At 43.8% G+C, this 25,794-nt stretch overlaps 1 pseudogene; it reads right to left on the reverse strand.

Moving 5' to 3' along the window:
• Window positions 1-722: 722 nt before the first annotated feature.
• Window positions 723-25,651, reverse strand: LOC141751778 (E3 ubiquitin-protein ligase RBBP6-like; annotated as a pseudogene).
• Window positions 25,652-25,794: the final 143 nt, after the last annotated feature.

The raw sequence follows: 25,794 nt of genomic DNA on the forward strand, positions 1-25,794 counted from the left end.
CAGCAGCCAAACAGTCGAGGGCTTTCCCTACTGAACTCAACCGTTACCGTGATGTTATGCCCTTAATGCACAACGAGAAGTATTTCGTACCATGCTGGCTTCCTGGCAGTGGAGCAACACCCACCACTGCCACCTTTTACTTTTTTTTTTAAATTACTTCTGTCTTAAAATTATTGAGCTAATTAAATTTACGCTTTCTAGATTGTCACTGTTCAAAGCAGTTTAAAGCAGAAGCCTGACTTTCTAGTGGGCTTTCTTCTTCTGCCAAACTCATCCACTGAACCCCACTGTTAATGGAAGGGTTAGTTCTGTATCACGGCACCACCATGTGAAAATGCCACTACTAAAGGTTCTATTTCAAAAACACAAGCATCTTGGGGATCAGCAGAGTGATGAGAGGAAATACAGATTACAGGGCATCTTAAAGCATGTGTGTAAATGTTTGCTGGCAAAGGACAACAGCTTTCTAAACAAACTGGAACAATGTTGAAAAGTGACAGCTTCATACATGATGTTATTTTAAAATAGTCAGTCCCAGCTGTTAATACTGGCTGTATGTTTGGGGCCATATGCTACCTTTTACAGTATAAAATCAAGTCCACTTGGCACGTGAAAAACTGATGTCCCGCTGTCACTGGAAATCTCATCACGTTGGACAGTTTACCGAAAACATTTTATTGTAATCAAAAAGTGATGTAAGAGGGCTCTGTGTATTCTGCAAATCATTCTGCTGGTATTTTATAATGAGCTATAACAGCTTCTTCTGACAGGCAATTAAAAAAAATACTCAACCATGAAAATGTTCACAGTACCTGAAACTCCACCCAAACTAATGAACGGTCGTTAAAACTAAGATGCCCCAGCAAAACTTTTCACGTTGCATTGTCACAACTCACAATTCTGTACAAAATATTCACTTCTATAAAGCTTCAATGTAAAAATCCAGCTGCAATATTTTAAGGGCAGCACAGTCTCCTTCACGCCATCACTTGCAATGCCTGAATTCGTTTACATTTTAACAAAATTTGATACAGATGACTTAAGAATCCAGTCATTTTTTCATTATCTGTCATTCCATGGAGTGACAGATTTCACTTTTTGGTCATCCTTCTCTTTGCTGTTCTTCGATTTTTTTCTTCTTGTGTTTTGTTTTTGGCTCTTTGCGAATTCTGTTTCGTTTCCAATGTGTTTCTTACGCTGTTTGTGTTTCTTATGCTTCTTGTGCTTTTTCTTCTCTTTTTTCCTTGTCTTTTTCTTGCTGTCTTGACTCTCTCCTGAGCTGGCACTGCCGCTGTGGCTTCGAGTCCGACTCTCAGAAGGGCTTTGACTGTGGCTGTGGCTAACGCTGGGACTGCTTTGACTTTGACTTTGGCTTGCATCAGGCTGGTCAACTGCAGGAGGTGCTGCTGTGTCCTCTTTCGCCTTAGCAACAGCCTTGTCTTTCGGTCCTTTAGGATTTTTTCCTGCAGCTTCCTCATCCTTTGCAGATACGTTACTGTCCTGCTTTGAAGTTTTGAGCCAAAACCACAGTTACTTTCCCTGTCACTTTCACTGCAGTCTGGTGCAAACACAGCCTCATGAGTCTCTTGAGTTAGATCAGAAGAGAGCTGTGAGGAGCTGCTTACCTGAGGCTTAGGCTTGACAACACTTTTATCAGTTGGTCCAGTCATGTTCTCTTTCTCATTTTTTACATCTGGTGATTCTTGTCTCAAAGGTGGTTTATTACCACCTGGCTCTTTCTCTTTATTGCTCTTTGCTTCTGGTACATGCTTCTCTTTCTCTGAATTTTTATCTAGACATTTGTGTTCCTCCAGTGGACGCTTGGAAGTGTGAGCGGCTTTACGATCAGACTGCTTCCGCTCACGCAGGGGACTGTAGCTGCTCCTTTTGGCATCTCCAGCGCCCTTTCCGGATGGCTCTGCTCGCTCGTCTCTAGGCTTATGTTTCTGTACTGATGTAGACTCTCTGTTTTGAGAAGGGGAGTCTTTTCTCCTTGCTAATTCATTCATTTCATCTCATTGCTTGGCATTAGAATGATGGCGGTTGCCATCGTGGTCAGATCTTTTGTCTGGATTAGGAGTAGAGTCTTCAGCAGTGGATCCATGGCCAGTATCACGTTTCTCTGAAGATGTGCAGTCTTTGGAAGATTGAGAAGTATTTTTTCCATTTCCTTGTTCGTTTGCGCATTCCAAGTGGTCTTTTTCTCGCTGAACACTGCTCTTTCTATTCTCAGAAGTGTCCTTGTCTGACAAAGAATGACGTCGGTCTTTGGTTTTCCCTTTTTCATTCGACATCAACATTTTTGAACTTGTTGCATCGTGCTGGGAGCTTCACAACTCTCCTCTTTTGTCGTTTTCCATGTTTCCTCCAAAGACTCTGTCTCTTTTTCATTGTGTTCTACAGGGTTTGGTGTGGCTTGGCACTCACATTTTTTTTATAACGCTAGCAGGTTTTTCTACGTTTGCAGGCACCTGGGCAGATTTAATGTCTTCCTTTTCAGACTCCAAGTCATCTTTATCCCGCTTGGACTGAGGGACCTGGATCGTAATAACGACGTCTTCAGCAGGGGCTGTTATGTCATTATTCTACTGCTCCATGGTGTTAATGACAAAACATGATAATGTTCCTTATCAAACATTTTATCTACTCTTCTTTTTCTTTTTTCAGGTTTTGCATCAGAAGGTTTGCTTTTTTCAGCAGGTTTTTTGACTTATGCTCTTTGTTGAGGGCTTGTCTGACTTGGTTGCTTTTGGATGGTCTTTCTTGGCCTTTTCCTCCTTGGCTGGCCTGGTTTCTGGGTGATCTTTTGTCACTTCTGGGTGAACTTTCCATGGGGTAACAAGAGCCTTCTCATTGTCTTTGGCAACTCCTCCTTCACTTTTTTCAGAGGAGGTTTCTGTGAAATACTAGGAGATTCTTCACAATTGGTGTCCACCTTCCCTTGGGAACCTTTAGCTTTATTGTCTTTCTTGGGAGGAACGGCCACTTCTACTTTCATCTTTGTCTTGTCCTTCTCTTTCTTCTCCTTGTCAGACACCAACTGGAAAACAATAGAATCTGCTTCCATAGGCTCATCTCGCACAGGGGTGGCGTCATGTCTGCTTGGGAGCGTGAACAGAGAGTCTGTTTTAACATCTTCTGCTGTTACTGGCTCTCTTGGTTTTCTCACACCTTCTGAAAACTCAGCATTGGGAAATCCTTTATTCTCATCCCCTTTTCTTCTCTTCCAGTGTTTTTTACATTCATTTCCTTTGCCATCTTCCAGTGGATATTCCATGTCCTTCTCATTTGATTTTGGTGGATCTTTGATGCCGTGGTGCTCTCTTCCAGAAGGCTCTCTTCCAGGGTCGTGTCCATCTCTATTACGACTTCTGCGGCTTTGCCCACCAGGATAGTCTTCCCTGCGTCCCCGAGCATATGGCAAATTCTCTCATCCGGTCCCAGGTGGACCAAACCTATCTGGAGAAATGTTCTCTCTGTTTACTGGTGGTCAAGGTTGAGCACCAACAGCAAAGCCCTTGTATAACTTTTCGTACCATTCTCTGTAGTTCCTTTCCCATTCTCTGTATCTCTCCTTTTCAAATGGATCTCTGAGGTCAACAGATCTGCCATGGTAAGCTTTCATATCATACGGGGGAACTTCTCTGTATCTGTTAAAGTACTGCCTTTCTCCATCCCCTTGAGGTATAGTCCGTTTAGTGGGAGACTGCCCTCTAAACGCTGGAGACCTTGACGGTGAATGGTATCTTCTGTATGGGGGTGACCGTGACCTTGAACGGTGATAACCATGTGATCTTGACCTAGAGCGATAGTTACAACTCTTCCCTTTGTCTTTCCTTGAATAGGGTGGTGATCGCGAGAAGGAACGAGAACGGGAACGACTAAATGATCGGGAGTAGGAGCCAGAGTGAGAAGAACCTGATCTCGACTTGGAGTGGGCATATGAACTTCTAGAGTAAACTGAAGCACTATAGGGAGACTTGGACCTTAGAAAAAAAAAACAACACAAAAAACATACATGAAGTTAATTCAAAACAGTCACTCTCCCATTTATTTTTTTTCCTCCCAAAATTAGTTGTTTGGGGTTTTTTTTCCCCTCTCCATATGCTTATGTCAAAGCTGCTTTCAGCTGCTGACATAACGCTACTGCAAATTGAAGAATGTGGTAACATGTAAAAGTTTCTGCTTAAGACAGAACACCTGCTGCTATGATAGTGTAAAAGCATAGAGGAAGGGTAAGTCTATATCCACTCATTTCTGCCACATGAACGACCACAGCTATTGATTGATTGAAGGTGGCGTACACTGGCTTCTGCTGGCATGTGAACGCACACGTGTTTCACTACTCAGCAACGACATGCAGTGCAAATCCTTTTTGGTGCAGCAAGACGCAAAAAGAGCAAGTCTTAATGGCTACAGTGCACTATCAAACATCCAGAAGACACGATTCAGCCTGAAGACAAGTAAAGCTCAATTTTAAAATGCCTGCTTAGTCGATTTAACTTCACTACTTATTTGGCAATTTGTACAGGATGCAAAATATGGCAAAATACGGATTGTACGGCAATCCTACATACAGGGCACTTCTAGCCAGGTGTCCTAGCAAAATTTTGCACATAACAGCTCTAACCAAGGATAGTGACGGGTTCTGAACTCAGCCTTTAGTACTATGACCCATGGCCATTACTCTAGGAAAGATACTGGCAGCATTACTAATAGAGCTGTTCGGACTGCTGCCACAAGCAAAACCAGTTTAGAATTCCTACAGGGTTTAGGGAAAGTTTTAGAATTGCATTTGTCTTGGTTTAGTTTTGCATGTTTACCATCTCCAAGGAAAAAGTCTATTGGGAAAAATGCTATGTCATTTTTGCGCATGCCAGATGCACTTTCTTGTAACTGCAGCCCAATGTGCTATCGAAATACAAAAACGAAAAACAATGCAACTTCATTGATCCAACTATGTAGTCCTCTTTAAGTGTCGGTCATTCTTGGTAAAACTCCTCCTCAGATAAAGGAGGTGCATGTGTAATTGGGATGGGATTTGAATGAGCGGCTCGTACCCAAGCTGAAGACATGTTTGAAGGAGCTGGGGGATATCCTGGGGCGGGGGGACAGCGTACCCAGCAGATGGAGGCTGACCAGGTGGAAACTGAGGAAGAAACTGTGGTGGTGGTATCCCCGGTGGAAGGGGGAAGTGCATGGCGTGGTGGAGGCACAGGCACAAAGATTGGTGTTGATGCTGGTAGTGTTGGGTCTTGAGTCCTCCTTTGGGTGCATTCACGGTGTCGGCATCCTCGATTTGAACTTCTAAAGAAACCCTAGGACATGTGTCACCATTTGTAACACTCTGCCCTGATTTTAAAGAGCAAAGAGAACGAAGCGGGAGCATGGTGGCGAGCACTTCTTGTTCTCAACTTACGCATTTTTCTCCCTGCTTTCTGTTCACTTGAGACTACACTCATTTCTTGATCTTCATACTCGCCCTCCACATCCTCACCCTCGGCAGTTCCCTCAGGCTTCTCTCCTGATACTCAGCTTTGCGACTGTGCATGGAGGCTGCCCGTGCTTAAAAGAGACTCCCATCTCCCATGTGCCGACCGCTCTTCTGCCACTCCTTTATGCACTTCATGCTTCCCATGTTGTTAATGATGTATTTGGCCTGTTCTTGCCCCTGAATTGTTATTTTCTTTCTTACTGAATTTAAGATTTTAGACAATCTGCGGGATGTATCCTGCTGTCTGTTAATTATTTATCTTAAGATTTTATAAAGACAATGCACCCTTACAATCTGTTTAGAACAAATTTGTACCAAAAGGAAGGACTAGCTTGACACTGCGACAATAGATGAGACAGGCTCCTCTCTCTCCCTCTGAGAGAAAGCAGCTTGGCTATTGGACATGGCTGCATTGAAGAAATTCAAAATTGTCAGAAAATAACAGCACTGACTTTTCCAATCGTGCGCTCAATCAGTATCAACTAAGTTGTCAGAAAAAAAAAAAAAGAATGTTGGAGTCTGGTTTCTATTGGGAAATCAATTTTTTCAGCTCTGTTCAGCCGAAAGGGTCGAACAGGGTTCGTCAAAAGCGTGGCTTTCCATCCAATCCTTTGATTCTATTTCATTTTTATATGTAACTGCAGTTTCCTCAAAACACATTTGGTTTTCAGAGTCCTCTTTTCAATCATGTACCAGGGTTTTATGTTAAGTAATGCATTAAAATAATTAAATAAAATAAGCAAATAATTAAAAATTAATTACCACTTGTATTCTCCACAGCTATCTGTGCATATTTTTTTCATTGTAAATCAGCTGTTGTATAAGTTAGGTGTTATGGCCTCGTTACAAGCAGTAATATGTTGAATTGCTGTCGAACACTTACAGTTCCCAGCCTGGTCCGCCACCTGCTGAGCGAGGTGTACTGGCTCTCGTTGGATGACCTTCTGGAGTTGGGAGAGGAAAAAGAGAAAAATCCCATTCAGTGTATCTGAAGGTAATTTTTTTAAAGAAATTCTGAAGTTATAGTCACGTACCAGTTGTGGGCACTGATTGTCCTTGGGGGCCCTGAAGACTTGGTAATGCTGGTTGTCTTTGTACAGGAACCTGACAGGCCTTGTGAGTAAATGCAAATGGTTGGAAAATAAGCTCTACTAAAATGCAAGAATCACTGCGTATGTTGAAATACAACTTACCTTCTCTTTCAACAAGCTGCTGACTGACCGTGAGGAAGATGCAGAAGGTTCAGCAGCAGTCACCAGAGCCGCAGGAGGTATAACGCTGTCGGCATTGCTACAAAAAAACCCAAATTTTTATTGTTTAAGCAGTCTTTTGAAGGGCTACTTGAAATGTAAAGTCCAAGGTGACAAAAGGCTGACTACTGTAAATGGACAAAAAAATTTACAAAATAATCTTCACCAGATTTACAAAAGTGAAGTTGGCCGATTCCAAATGCAGTGCTGTCGAGAAGTCCACGTGGATTACTGGCAGTTAAAGAGAAAGCTCACTGGAAACATATTTTATTAAGGAAGCTGCACATGAAACAATTAGAGTACATTTAACCCACAGAATGAGCCTCAGTTGTGGAAGATGGAAACACCGCAATTCTATGCTACTTCAGGGGCTGCCTTAGAGGTTCTTTTGGATTGCCGTCCTTTGTATTCAACGCTACAGCTGAGCCTGACACTCTTCTGGACAGAGTGGCTGTTTGCATCCAAGGCACAAAGTCAAAGGATATAAGCCCTGAACAATAGTACAGGTTTTTCACCTATTTTCCTATGACTTCATGGGTTGCACACTTAGACGGTCATGTTTGTAAATACTTCACATTTACAGTGTTTCAGTGTTTATTATCCAATCGGTATGCGTTGCTGACTACGCTGGGTGTTACTGAGGATGACTCTGACTTATCATAAGATTGATGATAGAAATAACGTAGAAAGAAGTAATGTGAAAACACCTGGCCTATTTTACCCATAATTGGCTTTTATGCTTTTCATGAAAATATTATTTCCTCAGTACTAAAGAGAAATTAATGCACTCAAGAATGTTTGCCATAACCAAAAGGTTTCTTTAGGAATTGCTAGCCACTTCAAATCAAAGGGCTCCTGGGGAAAAAGCGCTCCTCTCTCAGGGCAAGCCTGTACAGAACGACTGATAAGGGAACCAAACAAGCAATACTTGTGAGAACATTCTTGCAGGAGGCACACTTCCAACTTATCAAAGGGTCCTCGTTCAAAGTGAGGACTTTCACAAAACAGAACTTCCGCAGTTATCTGGAACTGTCACTAACGGGACATAAATCGCTGGCGGACAAGCTCAAGGAGAAGAATCTAACTTGGGCATCTGGGTGTCTTTTATGTTCATGTTGATCTACAGATTTACTTACTGAAAAGGTCCAGGAGGTGCAACACTCATGAGTGGTGGTGGTGGTGGCGGCTGCTGCTGCTGAATCGTCTGGTGGAGCCCTTTTGTGTAGCCCGTTCCATTGCTGAAGTTGTTCACAGCCTAGACACAGAAAAACATTTACCACAAGGTAATATGAAACTTCAGTAGATACAGGAACAAAAGCCTCCACAGAATAAAATTGCTTGTGTAGTCCTGTAAATGCTATCAATCCTAAAATGAATCAACATACAAATACATGAACACATCGCCTTAAACACTGATAGTAACAACTGGTCACTCAGAGTACCTGTATTTAAAATACTTCAGCGTTAACGCCGAATTTGAAAGTAAGGCAATCATATTAAACAAAAGCGCAACCTGAATTTGCCCCATTGTCTCTAAATGGTTGTGAGCTTCTGTAATAACAGATAATGGGTTTGAAAAGTAAATGTAGCCTATTTAATTTAGCGGTTTTTGAGGAGATGTAAATTAATATTTTCTTCCCTTTTGGCTTTTTACAAATAGACTTTTCTTACAGTTTACATAAAAGTCATCCTGCTACCTTGCGTAGGAACTTGTTGGCAATTAAAGCATCAGGGGAAACGTCTGTCTGATGACACGTTGGGCATGTGTGTTCCTCAGATTCCAGCAATGCTGTTCTAATGCCTGTGTGTAATTAGAATCATCAAAGTAGGTTTAGCCAACGTAAGGAAATTTTGGGGGCTCCAAACAATCGTAAAAAGACATATATGATTAATGGGTGAATATGGTCTTGAATTGAGAGCATTAAGCCATAGATGTTCAATAGTGTAACACATTTCTAGGATGCAGCAAATAACTGTGCAGTTTTGATATTTCACTAACGTAACATTTGAAGACAGCTGCGTCTGGATGTTTCGACTATTCTTTTTGCCACTTTCTAGTACAGTGAGAAGTCACCACCCTCCAGGTTAATAAATAAAACACAGCTCAAAAGAACATCAGTAGCCTTGAGTTCTGAAGGTTTTAACCAGCTCTCCCGTGGAGAAGAATGTGGATTAAATGCCTAACTATCGGTTTGTGGCAGACCACAGTAAGGTTGGCTATACTGAGCCAACCAGAGCTGGCTATACGATTTTGTGTGAGAGAAGGGGCTGTGAAAAAACCTAAATGCATTCAATATCTAATACTGTAATCACCCACGCAGCTATGCACTCTTCTCATGCTTGTCCTTCCGCATGTAAAGATTTAACTAGATACGGAAAAAAGGAAAAAAGCTTTCTGCCTTTTTTTTTTCCCTCTATATGAGAAGAGTCCTTTCCTATTTAGCAGACACTTAAGTATGGAATAGAACTGGTAACAAAGAAATTTTGTCATCTCCTGTTTCTGTTTTCAGAAAACTAGATGTGGTGTTTGGAATGAACAAACACGGGAGTAACACGTACATTCGTCACAATAACTGTTTCCACAGCAGGGAATAACGGCTGCATCAGTCATTATCTCTTTACAAATGAGACATAACAACTCATGAGGAATAGGGTCTTCTGAGGAGGAGGAGGACAGCTGTGCTGGTAAGAAGGGAGGCTTCTCCTTCTTTTCTCTAGCATAAGCTTCCCTGGAGGGTGGGGTGGGGAAGGCAAAAGAAAAAGGTTAAGTTTAAAACGAGACAGTATCACAGATTTTGAGGTTAACATACAATGACAATGCTTCCTCCCCCATGGTTACAGATGCCGGCCAACTTGGCTGCATTGCCACTCAGACATTTACGCGTGGTTTCTCTCCTTCACCTTTTGGTCAGTCCAATAAGTTCCATACTTACGCATTAATAATTGGTATTGCATATGTTCCGCTCTTTGTCCGCATAGCACCCATTGTATTGGGATCTTTCACCTCCGTCATGAAACTCCTTGGAATTCCCGTGCTCTTCTTAATTCTGGGAACAGGCTTAAAATTTTTGTCCTGTTAAGAAAAGGAATGCAAACAGAGCTCATCTTAAGACCCACACTTAAAACAACACTTCGATGATTAATTTAAGTAGCAAAAGCCCTTAACCCTCTCCTTTTACCTAGCCTAAGGGTTACTCGACTAAAGTACTCATTTTCCTACAGGAATATAGCCAGGATGTTTCAAAGACTTGAGCAGCATTTTGAACTCAATGGACATTCTTTTGCTAAACTTCAGCTTCCGTAACGGTTACACATCGCTTAGCTCACCATCCACCCGGAGAAGAGGCACAAACCCGCTCCTCCTCCACAGCGCAATTCAGAGGGAGAGCCCAATTCAGGGCTCTGAACCAGCCACTGGAGAAACGTTCACCATCGATATGTATGAAGGTTGCATATGCATTCGGCAACTAACGTTACATGGCATGAATACTCAACCAGAGACTTGTGTAATTAAAACATGCAAATATTCAATAGGTGGGGTCAAGAGAAACACCTTCGTTTTATACGGAATTCTAAAAACCGTGAACTGTCATTAAAAAGCGTTAAAGCCAGAAAGATTTTCAATAGTATTGAAATATATAAAAATACGCATGACAGTTCACAGAAGAAGATCTATGGACATATTTAATAAGCAAAATTTTACATTTTAAATTCCAGGTTTCCCTTGAATTTTGAAGGGTTTTGCAACATTGCCCTATAACCTCTGTATTTCACCCCAAGAGAAACAATTCCTAATATGAGTGTTCATGTATTTGTTACGTAACTGCCACGTGAAAAATGAAAAGCGAAGTCACACCAGAAGTCCCCCGCAGTCTTACCCCATTCGTTGGGCAGTTCTTTATGTAGTGGCCAGGTTTTCCGCAACGAAAGCATATATATGATGGTGGAGGTGTATCCCAGGGTTTCTTCATGTAACTAAAAGGTTTTTGAGAAAAGAAGAAAAAGGTATGCATGTGTCTCTCTCATTAAAACAAACATCTCTACAATTTGTCTAGAATCTTCAAAGAACAGATTTGACATTATCGACACTTACTTGATTGGATCATATTCACGGCAAGACTGTATCATCATAGCTTTTATTTTATCTTCTTCGGAAGCATTGGCTTCAGCCAGATTGTCGGTCTGTTTAACAGGTAAGCATTTGACACACGCGTTAGAAACACATTTGCGCCCACACAGCCGGAGACGACACCACTCACCCCATCCTGTAAAGAGCAGCACAACGCTAGCTGGGGCTGCATGAGAACAGCTGCTTATAGAAAATACTGTTGTCCTGAAGATGTTCTGGGGAGTCCTTACGCCACCACATGACGCTTATGTGCCCGTTAACCTCCTGGAAAAGAGCGTTCTTGGGCACTCAAAACCTTGGGCTCTGTTTGCACCCCACATAAAGGCTCGAGTAACCACTCCGGTTTTCTTCCAAGCGCACTGAAGCCATGTGTAGAAAAAACTACGCTATCCAGTACTCTTCAACTGATTTTTAAGCTCCAGACTATTGGAAGGAGGAGATATCCACTGTACATTTAATGGAGAAAGACATATGCAACTATTGTTATTTACGCTTTGCAGAGTCAAAAGGACACTCAACTCAAGAGTCGGGGAAGCTGTTTCTGCTTGCTGAAATTCAGCTCCAGACACAGAAGCGTTAAAAGGAATCAAGCTTTTTATAATCCCTCAGCAAGACAAAAGACTCTTTGCAGTAGAAGTTTGACCATCGTGTGCTCTCGGCAGTCCAAACCGCGTGTTCTCCCCCTACTAACTTCTTCATATTAAGTGATTTAACTACAGTAAGCAAAACCTGCAGGTTTTTTGCAGCTGACTGTGCCCTTTTAACATACAAATTGTAATGATCTTGCGCAGCGCTAGATCTTCAAATTATGGAAGCCCGCTGGATATATTTAAGCATCATTTCTTAAAACGTTTTTATTACACACAAGTGCAGTCACAAGCAGGGTCTAAGGGAGTGACTCTCAATGATTTGGACCTTCAGGTACGCATCCTTCAGATCAGCCACTCATGGGTTTGGTTTTATATGCATTCATTCACAAAAGCAACAAACTAGTTTCTACATTTTATTAAATGGTTGTTTCTTAGACACAGTTTTTTCTCAACAGTAACATAATCCAGATGGACATCTCTAGAATCATTTCCATTAACATTTACAGAAAACTTTACAGGTGCTTGACTCATTTGTTGGAACCCAAAGAGTTTACAAAGCACATCCAAAACCCACAAAACATTACTAGGAATAGACCAAAATTGAAATACAGCATTTAATACATCGTAATAACAAACCAGAAGACTGATAACACATTGCCTCCATGCTAAGCCAGTCTGCACTGAAGAGGTTAGACAAGGTAACAGCTTTGAGCTGCCGTATTCTTCTGAAATACTTAAATTGTCTCAAAAGCTTAAACGTGTACCCCACTTGGGACAGTTTTTCACATTTTAGAGTAAAACTTCACGTGAGGTTACAGAACCTCAGAGACAGGACATGTTTAGGGACAGCACTGATGGAGACCAATGTCTCTTGGTGGCTACCTTCCAAACCCTTTCTTTTTTTCTTTATTCCACCCCCTAAATGTACACATTAGGAAATGTGTCTCACACTCCAGTGAGAGAGGGAAGAATTTCCCAGTGGGAAAAGATTTCTCTTTCTTGGAAATGAACTCCCGCCTTTATTTTCAGAAGAAAGAACTAGCTCCGCTGCGTTAGGCCCTGCCTTCTCTAATCTTTGTACCTTTAAAGACTAGTGTTTTCACTGGCTAGCACTATGCCTTTTCACAAGGTGCAATCACTAGTGCTTTCCCAGATAAAGTTACGCATTGTTGAGCAAAAAATGCAAGCAGTTCCATAGCAAAACACGGTATCACAACAGTTTCAGAGGTCACATCTGCTAATGCGCCACACATACACATCGGTATATTCCGATAAACGTTTTCAGAATTTACACAGTCTGCGTGCAAACAAATTAGTTTGTGCTGCTCACTGTAAATATATGAGAATTTATGAAGTTGTGCAGGTCTCAAAGAATGGATCTGTAACTGTAACGACTGGCAATTCAGAAATAGCCATGCAAGTGTCCGTGTTACAGAAATGCTTCTATTTTGGCTGTAGCAAAGCCCCCTGAAATGTCCATAACTTGCAGCCAATTACATTCTTCTGTAAAAAATGTTTTAGTTTCCAACGCAAAATTAACGAGACGTGAAAAATGGTAAACAGTGTCTGAAGGGCTTCTTTTTGTGTCTTTTTTGTGTCTGATGAGTAATCCTGCAACGTTACGTTGAGGCTGATAAGGTACTCCCCCTCTCTCTGCCCAAACTGGGAACTACCCTTTACAGAACAGTATCGAAATACACACGCATTTTAAAGTTAAAATAAATACTTCAAATTATTAAAAATTAAATTAAAGTTTTGTTCACATTGCAACAGCTATCCAGCTATAGACCACAGCATAAGATTTAAAAATACAAAGCAAACACTTTTTTGGGGGGTTGGGTAAGTATTTGACAAGATTTTATATATATATATTTACCTTCACAAGCTGGGCCAGAGAAAGAGGTGCAGGAGAGTCATCAATCTGTTCACAAAAAATGAGACACGTATTCAAGTTCCACAACCAAAACACAGCGATAGTCAACCTCTACTCTAGTCTGAGAGCAGCACTATATCCTCTGAGCGACACTGAAAGAGGCGTTTCAAACCCAGTGTAATTTGTCTTTGTTCAAAACAAACTCCAAAACTATGAGAGATTAGGAGTGCCTGTGTGGTTAATGAGAAGAAACTAAATTAATCAAACCCGCTTGAGATCAACTGCTTGCTCCCGAATATCTCAGAGAGGGACCCTTGTCGAATGCTCACAACTGCTTAAAAGTCGAAGGGGTAAGGCAGCTGTCAATTTTCAGCCAAAAAGGTTTTTAAAAAAATATTTATTTGAGAAGGAAGCATCACTGCGGGAAACTTACCTTCAGTGTAGTTTGTAAACTAATGGTTAATTTCACATCATCGATAAAAGCACATGGTTACGCTTCTAGGAACAGAGTACAGCTGCCTGTCAGAATAAAGCACCGGCACATCGGCCCTGGAACAGGAACTCTGCCCCTCCGCTCAAGAAGGTTAAAAATGCCACGTTCGCCATACCCCACCAAGCCCAAACAAAAACAGCAATCCAAACCATCAGCCAATAAAAATAACCCACCACTTTGCCTAGAAAAAGAATAAGCTGCTCAAATTACTGAGATGAAGGTGTTCACCACGACAGAGATCCTTGCAGTCACTGGCACAGCCACACTAAAAGGATCCCCTTCCTCGCTTTGGCTGTAGTAACAGCAGGAGGCAGCACACATTTGCAAGCGGGCAATGACAGCTAACATAAGAGCAAGGCGATGAAGAAATAGCCAAAGAATAAGCTTTTGTGCATCCTGTTTAAAACAATCTTAACTAATTTTAAGTTTGCTGCTTTACTCTACAACAACAATCGGCAAGCTTTCCGGTGATTTGTTCCTACCACACTAAGATCCAGGTTCTGCTTTGAAATATATCCAGAAACATGTGTATTTCAAACAAAACAAAACAAAATCCCCACACTTTTGACAAAGTCCTGAGGTAGATTTGAGAATAAAGCTAATTGTGCCTCCAACACTAGAAGCACCTGAGGCTGCGCTGATTTACAGTGAGAGAGAGGACACGTGAAGAGCGATGCAAGGCTTCTGCCCTCCCTCCTTTTGCTTTTTGGCAGCTTTTTTGAGACACCTCTGTTAGCTGGTGGTAAGATGCTACTTAGAAATATAATGCAGACATGGCAGGGAACACACGAGGCTAAAAGAATGGTAACTTTATTTATGAACATGTAATCTGTGTTTATACACATGCTAGCAAACAACAAGAAAAATAATTCTTTTCAAGAAATAAAAACCCATCTGAATTAGATCAAATACTATAAATGTGGCTTACATAAATGCAGTACATTAACTGCTAGGGTCACTGGGTCAGTTAAACTAACTCCAACCCAAGTGATCAGATCTAGTGATCCAGGGTTAGTGTAATGCCTCACACCATTCTAGTGAAGAAAAAGTAGTTCTACTTAAAATAAAGATGAAAAATTAAACCCACCACACAGTAAGTTTTATACTACAAGGGCTATTTCGAAACGCAGTTTCACACAGTATTCAAGCCAAGTGCCGAATCCAGACCTAGACCACTACCAGTCAAGTATTTCCCTGGGTTACTGATCTAGATTTTAGCAGCAGAATGACAGCGTTTTCAAACCTGAAGAAAAATGCTGTCCCTTTTCCAAATGTAAATTCAAAGTGGTGGTATACTAAAGAAAGGCTTAACCTTTGGGAAATGAAAGCAGCATCCAACCCTGAAAACACACAGATCCAAAAATGTACAGCAGGCAGAAGTTAAGAAAAGTGATGGGGATTTTACCCACAAATGCACCACAGCGGGCAGGGGTGAGCGGCCCTCCTCCCTGCCCTGCAGGGGGACCCCGGGCACAGACCCCAGCCCCCACGCGCAGACCCCGGCCCCGTGCCCGCCTGGGCACCCAGAAGCTCCTTCCTCTTTGCAGGCAGCCTTTGGGCTCAGTGCTGCTCCGCGGGCAGGAATCATCTCCCAGGGCTCCAGCCTGGAAAGGGGCAGCGGAGGCACGAGCTCAGGCTGCGGGCAGCACCTGCCTGCTCCCGGCGAGCATCCCTCCGGCACCAGCCCAGGGGACCCTGGGCTCCCCGAGGGATGTGTCCCCCGGTGCAGGGAGGCCCGATCCCAGCAGGGCATGAGCAGCCCAGAACGGCTTCTCCCAGCCCCTGGCCTTGCAGGGGTGGGGGGAAAGGGTGAGCCGAGCTCCCGGCCCCCCGAGCTCCCCAGAGCAGGGTGCCCACCCCACTCCATCCCCGCGGTGCCTGCTCCAGCCTGCCCGGGCAGGGGGGGTGCCCACCTCCCTGGAGTGGGGCCCTACCTCTGGCAGCACAAGTGTCCTCTCCTTTAGGGCTTTCATGATGCCTCCTAGATGTCAGCACACAGACACAGGTGCTGGGAGAAGGGAAGGGCTGGGTTTGTTGTTCGAGATGTCAGGAGCAGGGGAAAAGGGCTGCGTGGGGAGCAGGGGAGCAGTGCTGTGCTGTGCCTGTCACCAGGCACCGGCAGTTGCAGCTGGAACACGGGCCATGGCAACAGGAGCGCGGTGGGGACGGGGACAAGCCCCCTTAAGGAGGGGCAGCTCAATACATACATACCCTCAAAGTTAATAATCCCAACACATTAGACTTCCTTCCTGTCTTAAGTGGTTCTTCCTAACCATGCCATCACTTAACAAGTGGGTCTGCCCAGAGCACTGCAGACTGTCTTTGGGACGCTGGGGCAAGTGCAGCACGTCCTTCCGAAGAAGTCTGGATGTACTGACATGCCAAGGAAAAACCCAGCCCGTCCTCATGTACAAGTGCTAGCCCAGGCTCCAGGCAGCACCTTCTGGGCCTTTGAGCCACCGACCCCTCATCATCCTCCATTCCTTACCGTCTCACCATACAACATCTCTTACGGGTTAGTAGATGAGCAGCCAGAACAGGAGCCCAAAGGCAAAACCCCAGAGGAAACGCAGCTACAATTCTGAAAAGCAATCAACAGGTCCCAGTGACACCAAGAGGGTCACTGCAGTCTACGGGCAGGGCTGGAACTTGTACTTCTGGTGGCATTTGATCCAAGGCAGCTCCTACAGAGCAGACAACCCTGCTGGGACAGGCGATGCCCTCTGCGTTGGCTCTGAAGACGGTGGGACCCTTGGAGGTTTCGTTGAAGTACACAGTGAACTTTACCCACAAATGCACCAGGCTATAACCTTGTGCCAGAATTTGTACACTGGGGTTTAGACATTTTATTTGCAGACAAACTGTTAAACTAAACTGATTCATCAGATAAAGTGGAAAGATCAAAGGCAGAACTTCAGAATACCACTTTCTGTAGCAAGGATATGTAAATTCACGTCAACCTGTTAAAGACACTAAGGTACTCAGAGGGGCCCAAACAGCATCACTTCAATTGTACAGTTTTTAGGAACAAATGCTCAAGTATTTAAGGACATGAAAAGGAATCAGAACTGTCCTCAAAATGTATGGGATATGTTGGGTTCGGTATTTGTTGAGCCCCCGAGTCAAAGGTAAGAAACAGTACCAAGTTTAGCAATAATGGTTTCTCAGTGGCTTTTGAAAACATTTTCAAAAAGCATTCGGCAAAAAAGTACTTAAAAACAAAAGCTAAGTGATACAATGTGAAAATGGAAAAAAAATACGCTCTAAACAATTTTTGTTGCAAGAAACAAAAACCCCACTCCCCCATACAAACATACATATTGGCTAGTTATAGACAGACAGATGTAGCGCATCAGTGTGCAAACCTTGAACCGGCATGATCTAAAAACCATCATGTATCACCTGTTCAACACAAAGTCATATGGGAAATAGCCCAGCATGTTCCATATGAAATACAATGCGTTACGAGGCACAAATACCAATATTCACATTCGAACTGCACAAGCGACGGCATTACTCGGTCTTTACTATGCTGAATTAAATACACTGTATTTGCAATACATACTGTGTTTTACTGGAAAATATATGAAGTTAATATTTGCAAAATTAACACAAGGCTATTTGTTTAGAATTTGCTTAGAATTTCTTGTTTAGAATTAAGTGTGTTGAAAAAAGGGTGAGATTGTGTTTTTACATACCGCTTTTGATGTTCCACTCACTGGCTCAGTTCTGCTTCTAGAAGAAGAAATAAAGGTGATGAGAACTTAAAATAAAGCACTCGTACCAAACATAAAGCAGTGAAAACAGATTACAAAACCTGAACATCAAAACATTATGTTCTAAATTATCTAGTGAATACGGAAATTCATTTGCATACATAAACTGTTCCCTCTTGGTACGCTCAGTGCAACTAATAAAACCCTCCAAAGTCACGTTTCTACTTGGTCACAATTTACTCCAAGTCTTACAGATACAGAGTACAGCAGTGCAAGAGGAAGTCCTCAGATATTTTGTCTCTGCTACCTCAGCATCAAAAATATGAAGTCTGCACTACAGTTTTGTGGTCCTGAATAATCAACCATCAAAACATGAAGGTAACCTTAGCCAATCTGTATATCCCTGGTATTGCAAAGAGGTACCGGACAGAGCACTTTGCTTTCTAAGAAAGAACCCGGGTAGTCTGGACTCTTCAAAGCGCAAGTTTACTTAAGTGAAAAAAATCAGTCACCTGACAAAGATGCTGTGGAATTGATGTACAATCAGAAAGGCTCCTGCTTCCTGCCACTGCCAGACCACCACCAGGCTCGCAATTACAGCCACGTACTCTGAAGGTGAGGAAGCACAAGGAAATACTTTAGATTGCCACACAATGGTTTCTTCATCCATTTACCCCGAAGAATATACTACAAGGCAAGTAACGCATGTTTGAAGGCCTCTCCACCATTACAGCACACCTTCATCATCCCCAAACATCAGCCCCTCTACCAGTGGTTTCTGCCATGTTTCCAGCTGAAGGAACAGAAAGCTCATCTGCCTGGTTAATTTTCAACATTAGCACAGCAGTGCTGGTCTGTCCTTATCCCCACGTATGGGTGTTTATTTGACCTTTGATGCCAGCAGCATCTATCCTCTCATTTTGGGGCAGCATGACGATACCCGGGGAGGGTGCCATCCAGCCAGAAACGGAGGATGCAGTGGCAAGGCAGCACTAAGCACATGTATTTAAATACATAAGCTCACCCCCAAAGCAAGGCCATGTTTATAAGCACAAGGCTGCGGTGTCCAGAATTACAAGGGAGTGCCTGAAGGCATCTCTTCTGAGATGGAAACAAATTATGAGTTTACACTACAATGGCTATCCGTCATTCCTATAAAAGCAATAAAAGCAAACGCATATAATATGGGATCTCTCCACGGAGAGGAAACAGGATCGACAACTTGGGTCTCAGAACAGCCAACCCCAAGACCAATCCCAGTAGAATCCTCTTAAAAGTTACCGTTGATGGAGTTGGAACCCCATCTCCCAGCAGGCCTAAAAATGTCAGCCTACTTCGGGACAGGTACAGTAACATCTACCCCACGACGACAAACACTTACTGCAGCTTTCACAAGAGAGATACAATCGGAATGCCTCCGTAAACTAATATCCATTTAAAAAGTTCACACACTGAAACCCCTAACAGAGAATTCAATGCTTTATGGACATTCACATGGCAGATGTTTTGCCGGCAGCTTTAACTCCTCCAACAGGGATTCTTCTCACAGTTACCGACGAGTTCTTAGCAATCAGGGCATTGTCATCTGTGTATTCTGTAACAACATAAACACAGAAGAAAAATCAGCCAGTTTGTAAGAATGCATATTAATTTGTAATTACATAGCACTCCAGAGGATCCTTTTACAGATACAAATGCAAAATTCTATATGTAACAGCTCGCTGTTATCGTCTCAACATACTAACAGGACTTTTCAAGAAATCCTCAGGTTGATAATCAAACACAAGCAGCAAAATATTCTTCATTTTTGTAAAAAAGTTTGAATGCCAACAGCAAATTGGTCTCAAAAGTCGCTAAAGGAGAGCCTGCTAACGCACGAGGTTCTCTCCTGATCTAGCTTAAGCTGCGTTTGCTTCCGTTAGGCTACCAAACCAAGAGATCTCTGGAGAAAACAAACCACAGCGAAGTCTCACCTGCACAAACCAGATCCTGAAGTCAGACCAGCTTGCCCTGCACCAAAACACTTGGCTAAAGCGCCAACACTCTGCGCCGTTGCTTTCATGGCTGTCACGTAAAAACAATTCACCCAGTGCTGCTGGTGCTCAAGAGTGACCAAACACAGAAGAGAGCCCGCCACCTGCGTCTATTTCTTGGAGCATCAACAGCCAGACTTCTCAGCTGCTCAGGGCTTTACGTTTCAATGGAAACAAAACTGGCCGTGCTGGAATTTGGATCACAGACATTTTGGGACTTGAGCTTACTTTCACAAGTAGGGCAGAATCGGTTGCAGCTAAAGTGCTACCTCCCCTCTTAAGCTGGTCATCTAGTTTGAATTAACCAAAGGGACGTGAATTCTTTGAATTAATTTTGAATAAACTAAAGGGACGTGAATTCACTTTTTGCAGAGCAGAGAGTGTCAAACGAAATTACCTATGAAGACAGCCTTGAAATGCCTTCCAAAAACAGCGTGTGCCTGAAGCACACGGGATAAGCATGGGATAAACACACGGGATAAGCAACAGCAGCTCCACAAAAAAGCTGAGATTGCTACGCCTGTGCTGAATGGAGGGTTTTGGCGGTTCTGCAGAAGATTACAAGTGGCAGCACCTCTCCTAGAAAGAGACTGCATATATGAGGACAGCAACCAATGCATTTATTCACAAATTCTGCAAGCCTGCAGAGGTCAATTTGAACGTGCACAACAGGTGTACGATGCAAAAAGAGGAATAAGTCCTCTTTTAGTATTTTGTGAATATTCATTGACTGTTAGAAGAGAAGCATGGACGTCTGCCTTCTGAATAGACTGTCCTTGCATGTATAAATAGAGATACGCTCGTTTTCAATCTGCTTGTTAAGTGCACCGTGCAGACCGCTCCCGCCATCCAATAACAGGCTGATGTAAGAATGAATTCTCCTTACACGTCAATCAGTTCACTTTTAAATGGATCGACTGAAGATTGGCAACAGCTTGGTGAAGCAAGGCTTTTTTCAGTAGAGGACACTTATCACAGCACATATTTGTATTTGGTTCCTGAAGTATCCCACGAGCTTGGTCACCGTGTCAGAGAATTAGTGGAAGAGTGTTTACATACGGCAGAGTACGTTGCTGAGTCAGTTCTGTGAAGGGACCGATACCAGTTGGCTTTAATACCTTTTCAGCTTCCACCAAAAGAGGGGTCAATGATCTCATCTACAGCAGGTGTATCCTCGTTTCTTCAATTAGCTAGTTCGGTAGGCCAGGCACTTCATGGATCTTTCATTTACTGTTATTATCACACAGTATTGTGCTCCAAAGGAGCACCTCTACTGCTTTGAAAGAATGAGTCAATAAAATCTAACATACTTTCAATCATTAATCTGATTATACAGACCACCTGATGCCTTCTCTAAAAGCTTTTAGATGCTTTGCTCTAAAACCAATGTGGGGATTTTTGTATTTTCATGTGAAAACACCCTTAGGAAAGCTTCGATAAGCATCTGTGTCACTAATACACCAAGTTTCAAATTTTATACCTATTCTACAAAGGTCAAAGTGCAACACAACCTTCCTAGAGGAGCATCTTGTCACTGCACAACAAGAGTGATGCTCTTTAAAGTATGAAAGATATTCCTTCTTTAACGTCACCTTTAGGCAACACCACCTTTAACAGAACCTAGTGAAGCAGACGCTTCTTCACTCAGTTGAGATTACACATGAAAACAAAGAAACACACTTTGTAAAAATGGTATTACGTATATTACAGTAATACTTTATGGGGTAATATATTTACAAGCATCAATTTTTCACCTAAAACTTTGCTTTCGGTTTCTCAACTGCCGTAATAGAATCTCCGTGTTTGGCCTATTTCAAAACATTTTTTCTCCCGGTGATAATAACTGGGCCCATCACAGTTTATTGCCATCTAACGTTCTGGTTTTAAGGCTCTGTTTTACACAGACCCAACCATTACAGAAGTGACATCAGCCAGGCAGCCATTCAGCCTGCTGGCATTTGTCAGGCTGGAAGTTCATTAGCAACTGAAGACAAATCAAAAACCCTTTTGATTTCAGTGCTGTCCTCCGTATAAAAGGGATCATTAATTTTGCTATTGATGTCTGTTTTTCCTGTTAATAGTCATTTGGAAGCCCAGGTTTTAATATGGTAGCCTTGCCCGTAAGCCCGTGGTGGATTACACGTATTCACTCCACAACTTGCCCATCGCCACACTCCAAACTACAGCAGCAGAGGAAAAAAAGCCCCACTGTTGGATATGCACTAAAAGCCCATCCTCTGCCAGAAATACCCTCCTGGGAATCTGTCCCAGTGAATTCTCATCGGTACAGGGACGGGCATCTGTGTTACCAATTTTCACTGAGGAAAGGAAGGACACCAGCCTTCCACCAAGACGGGTTTGTCACTAGTCTAAAGGAGATCCCTGGCTATGCCTGGACAGCAAACCTATGGACAAGCTCACACACTCTCCAGGGGCTGGGGACTGGCAATGCCGATAGAGCTCTTAGGGCCATACAGATGAAAAGGGGAGTCTTATGCCTGGAACGTTCCATACATTCGTTCCTATGCCTAAAGGCAATCGGTTTTCCTCCACAGACAGGCTGGTCAGTCTCACGTCGGTGCCCGGCAAGATCATGGAGCAGATCTTCCTGGAAACTCTGCTAAGGCACACGGAAAATAGTGAGGTGATCGGTGACAGCCAACATGGCTTCACTAAGGACATATGGTGCCTGACAAACTTGGTGGCCTTCTACAGCAGGGTTACAGTGTTGGTGGATGAGGGAAGAGCAGCTGACGTCATCTGACTGGACTCGGGCAAGGTATTTGACACTGTCCCACACGACATCCTTGTCTCTAAATTGGAGAGGCATGGCTTTGACAGATGGACCACTCGCTGGATAAGGAATTGGCTGGATGGCCTCACTCAAAGAGTTGTGGTCAACGGCTTGATGACCAAGTGGTGAGCAGTGATGAATGCTGTTCTAGTTAACATCTTTGTTGGTGACATGGATGTTGGGATTGAGTGCACCCTCAACAAGTTGGTGTGGAATAAATACTAAATTGGCTAAAAATACAAAAGTACAGCATTGCTCACACAATAAGGAAAAGTATAAAATCAAGAGGCTTCTGAGGTAGAAAATAGCCGCAGCTGGCATGAAGGACACAACATCTGTGGTTCCCTGATAAGCTACATGAGGTACGGGATGGGATGCAATTATTCCGCGGCTTTACCTTATGATGTATAGCGGATATGGGAATGGGATGATACCATGAAACAGATAAGCTGCCAATTAGCTGCCCGCTCGATGCTCAGAGCCAACATTTTGTCAAATTTTGATGAAATGCTGTCCTTTGTGCGAACTTTGCTCATTATAATGTCATTATAATACCAAAACACACCTCCATCCCGAAGGCTACCCGCCTCCAAGGTGCGACCACTCCTTCTTGAGTCTGCACCCTGAATTTCTCGTAAACTATACCTTTAATTGTGAAGCGAGAGAAATTTACACCAATCATGATAAAACTATGTATGACTAAAGTCACTCAAACTCCACCTTGAAGATAACAAATAGTATAAAAATAGCCTGAGAGAGGGGGGATACCCAGGGAAGACACCATCGCGAAGAATTACATCACTGACTTCTGGGATCAGTCGACGGGCTGAGCCTCTCTGCCCCCCCATAGAGACGCCTTTGGGTAAGACTTAGATCATACCAAGTGCTTCCTCGGGAAACTTAGAAATTTCTCTACAGGCTCTCTTTTCTACATTTAGAGCCAGGCTGTATCGTTTATAACTTTGTCGCGCGTTTTGTGTATGTAACAATACTTTCATTTGCACGTGCTTTGCAGACAGTGTATTTATCACCGGCAATCCTAAGAACCTGTATATCTGTTGTTTAAATAAACTGCACTTTTTTTTAAGTAGCTAGTCATTTTGGTTTCTCACTGAACGCGACCAAAGACTCGAGAGTGGCCGTGCTAGTTCATGAGCACGACTAGACTGAAGGTGCAGTCCACTGTTAGTGTATCCAAATCGTAATAGTTTAATACATATTAAACGCGATTGGACTGATAGTGCTGAATTGGGCATCACTCAGAATTTAAACCTAGCTGCACCTAGCCTCCCGCCTCGGTGAGGAGTGTTAGAACACAAGGGAGTTTATTTTCTGCCAAAACCGCTTTGCCCCTTTTCACGCAACAGTTGGCTGATGACACCAAGCTGTGTGGCGTGGTCAACACGCTGGAGGGGAGGCTGGAGCCGTCCAGATGGACCTAGACAGGCTGGAGAAGTTTAATTGGGCCAAGTGCAAGGTCCTACACATGGGCTGGGGCAATCCCAAGTGAAAATACAGACTGGGAGGAGAATGGTTTGAGAACAGCCCTGAGGAGAAGGACTTGGGGGTGTTGGTGGATGAGAAGCTCAACATGACCCAGCAATGTGCACTCGCAGCCCAGAAAGCCAACCATATCCTCACCTGCATCAAAAGAAGCGTGGCCAGCAGGTCGAGTGACATGATTCTGCCCCTCTACTCTGCTCTTGTGAGAACCCACCTGAAGTACTGCCTCCAGCTCTGGGGCCCCAAACATAAAAAAGGGCATGGAACTGTGAGTCCAGAGGAGACCACGAAGATGATCCGAGGGCTCAAGCCCTTCTGCTGTGAGGACAGGCTGAGAGAGTTGGGGTTGTTCAGCCTGGAGAAGAGAAGGCTCCGGGGAGACCTATAGCAGCCTTCCAGTACTACCTAAAGGGGGCCTAAAGAAAAGGTGGAGAGGGACTCTTGGTCACGGAGTGGAGCAATAGGACGAGGGGAATGGTTTTAAACTGAAAGAGGGTAGATTTAGACTAGATATGAGGAAGACATTCTTTACACCGAGGGTGGTGTGCCACTGGCACAGGCTGCCCAGAAAACTACTGAATGCCCCATACCCGGAATTGTTCAAGGCCAGCTTGGACAGGGCTTTGAGCAGCCTGGTCTAGTGGGAGGTGTCCCTGCCCATGGCAGGGAGGTTGGACAAGATGATCTTTAAGGCCCCTTCTAACTCTAACCATTCTATGATTCTATGATTTGCCAGCAATGTTTCAAGTCACACAATACTCAGTTGCGTTACGAAATGTCACTAAACGACAGCAGCCTCTTTGCAGGTTTCTAACTCAAAAGCAAAAACCAAGAAGCCTGGTCCTTCCATGTGGCTGGCGTCTTCCCATGGCTCTTGCTCAAGGCAGGAGAAATGACCCTGAATTTGGAAGTCCACGTAAATTTAGAAGTACCCACAGTCCTCTGGCAGTCATTACTTAGGGGCCAGAAGTCAGAAACGAGTCGGACTGCACCAGAACTGGCACTGCCCGACCTGCAGTAGACATACTGGACCAGAAATTATCATTTCAAGATAGAAAACACAATACAATCCATCAAAACAGCAAAAAAAACCTAGACAAAACATTGTACACAAAACAAAGACCCCTATCTAAACCTTAAAATGGTAAACAAGCTGAAAAAGAGGACTCTCCACAAAAAAAAAGACCATGCAGAAGACGAGATAATGTAAAAATAACATAACCCCAGGAAGCCAGGGCCAACACACCCAGATCCTGTACATAACAGTAAAACCTGGGTTAAACACTCCTGGGGAGAAAGGCTGAGGCTCTCGGAGACTTTGAACTGGCCAGCCATGGCCACCAGGCTTCAGCTCACCATTTATGTGTCAGATGACCCTGTCCTCCCTGTGAGACCCCCCAGGGCAGCTGTACCCAGCTCCAGGGGGGCGGATACGGCCTCGGCATTATGGCGAGGTGCTTCCTGGGAGCAAGATCTCTCACGGGGGCACTGGGAAACCCTCCTCAGGCCTGGATGCCCGAGAAACATCTCTGCACTGCTCCATATCTCACCAAAACCAGGGACAGAGGAAGGCTGCAGTGGTGGCCTCCAAGAGAACCAGCTCACCTGGCCTGCTCTGCAGCCACCAGGTGCCTCTGCTGACAGGCGGGTCTCAGCGTTGCTCTGCAAACGGCTGCCACCTCCCTGCAGGATGCTCTCCAGCACACGGTACGTCTGCACTGAGTCTTCTCGGGGATGAAGTCCCAAAGGGAGGGATGGGGTTTGCCTGGCCCCCATCGCCAGGGTGCCACAGGAGAGAGCTGCCACCCCCAAATCGGCTGTGTGACGTGGACACCACACACGAGCTGCAGACATGGGTCAGGACAGCTCTGGGGAGCAGGCAAGCCCTCTCCGCCCTCCTCCTCCCGGCTCCACCGGGG

The sequence above is a fragment of the Larus michahellis genome, chromosome 15 (genome assembly GCF_964199755.1).
Source record: "Larus michahellis chromosome 15, bLarMic1.1, whole genome shotgun sequence".
In the NCBI taxonomy this organism is placed as follows: domain Eukaryota; kingdom Metazoa; phylum Chordata; class Aves; order Charadriiformes; family Laridae; genus Larus; species Larus michahellis.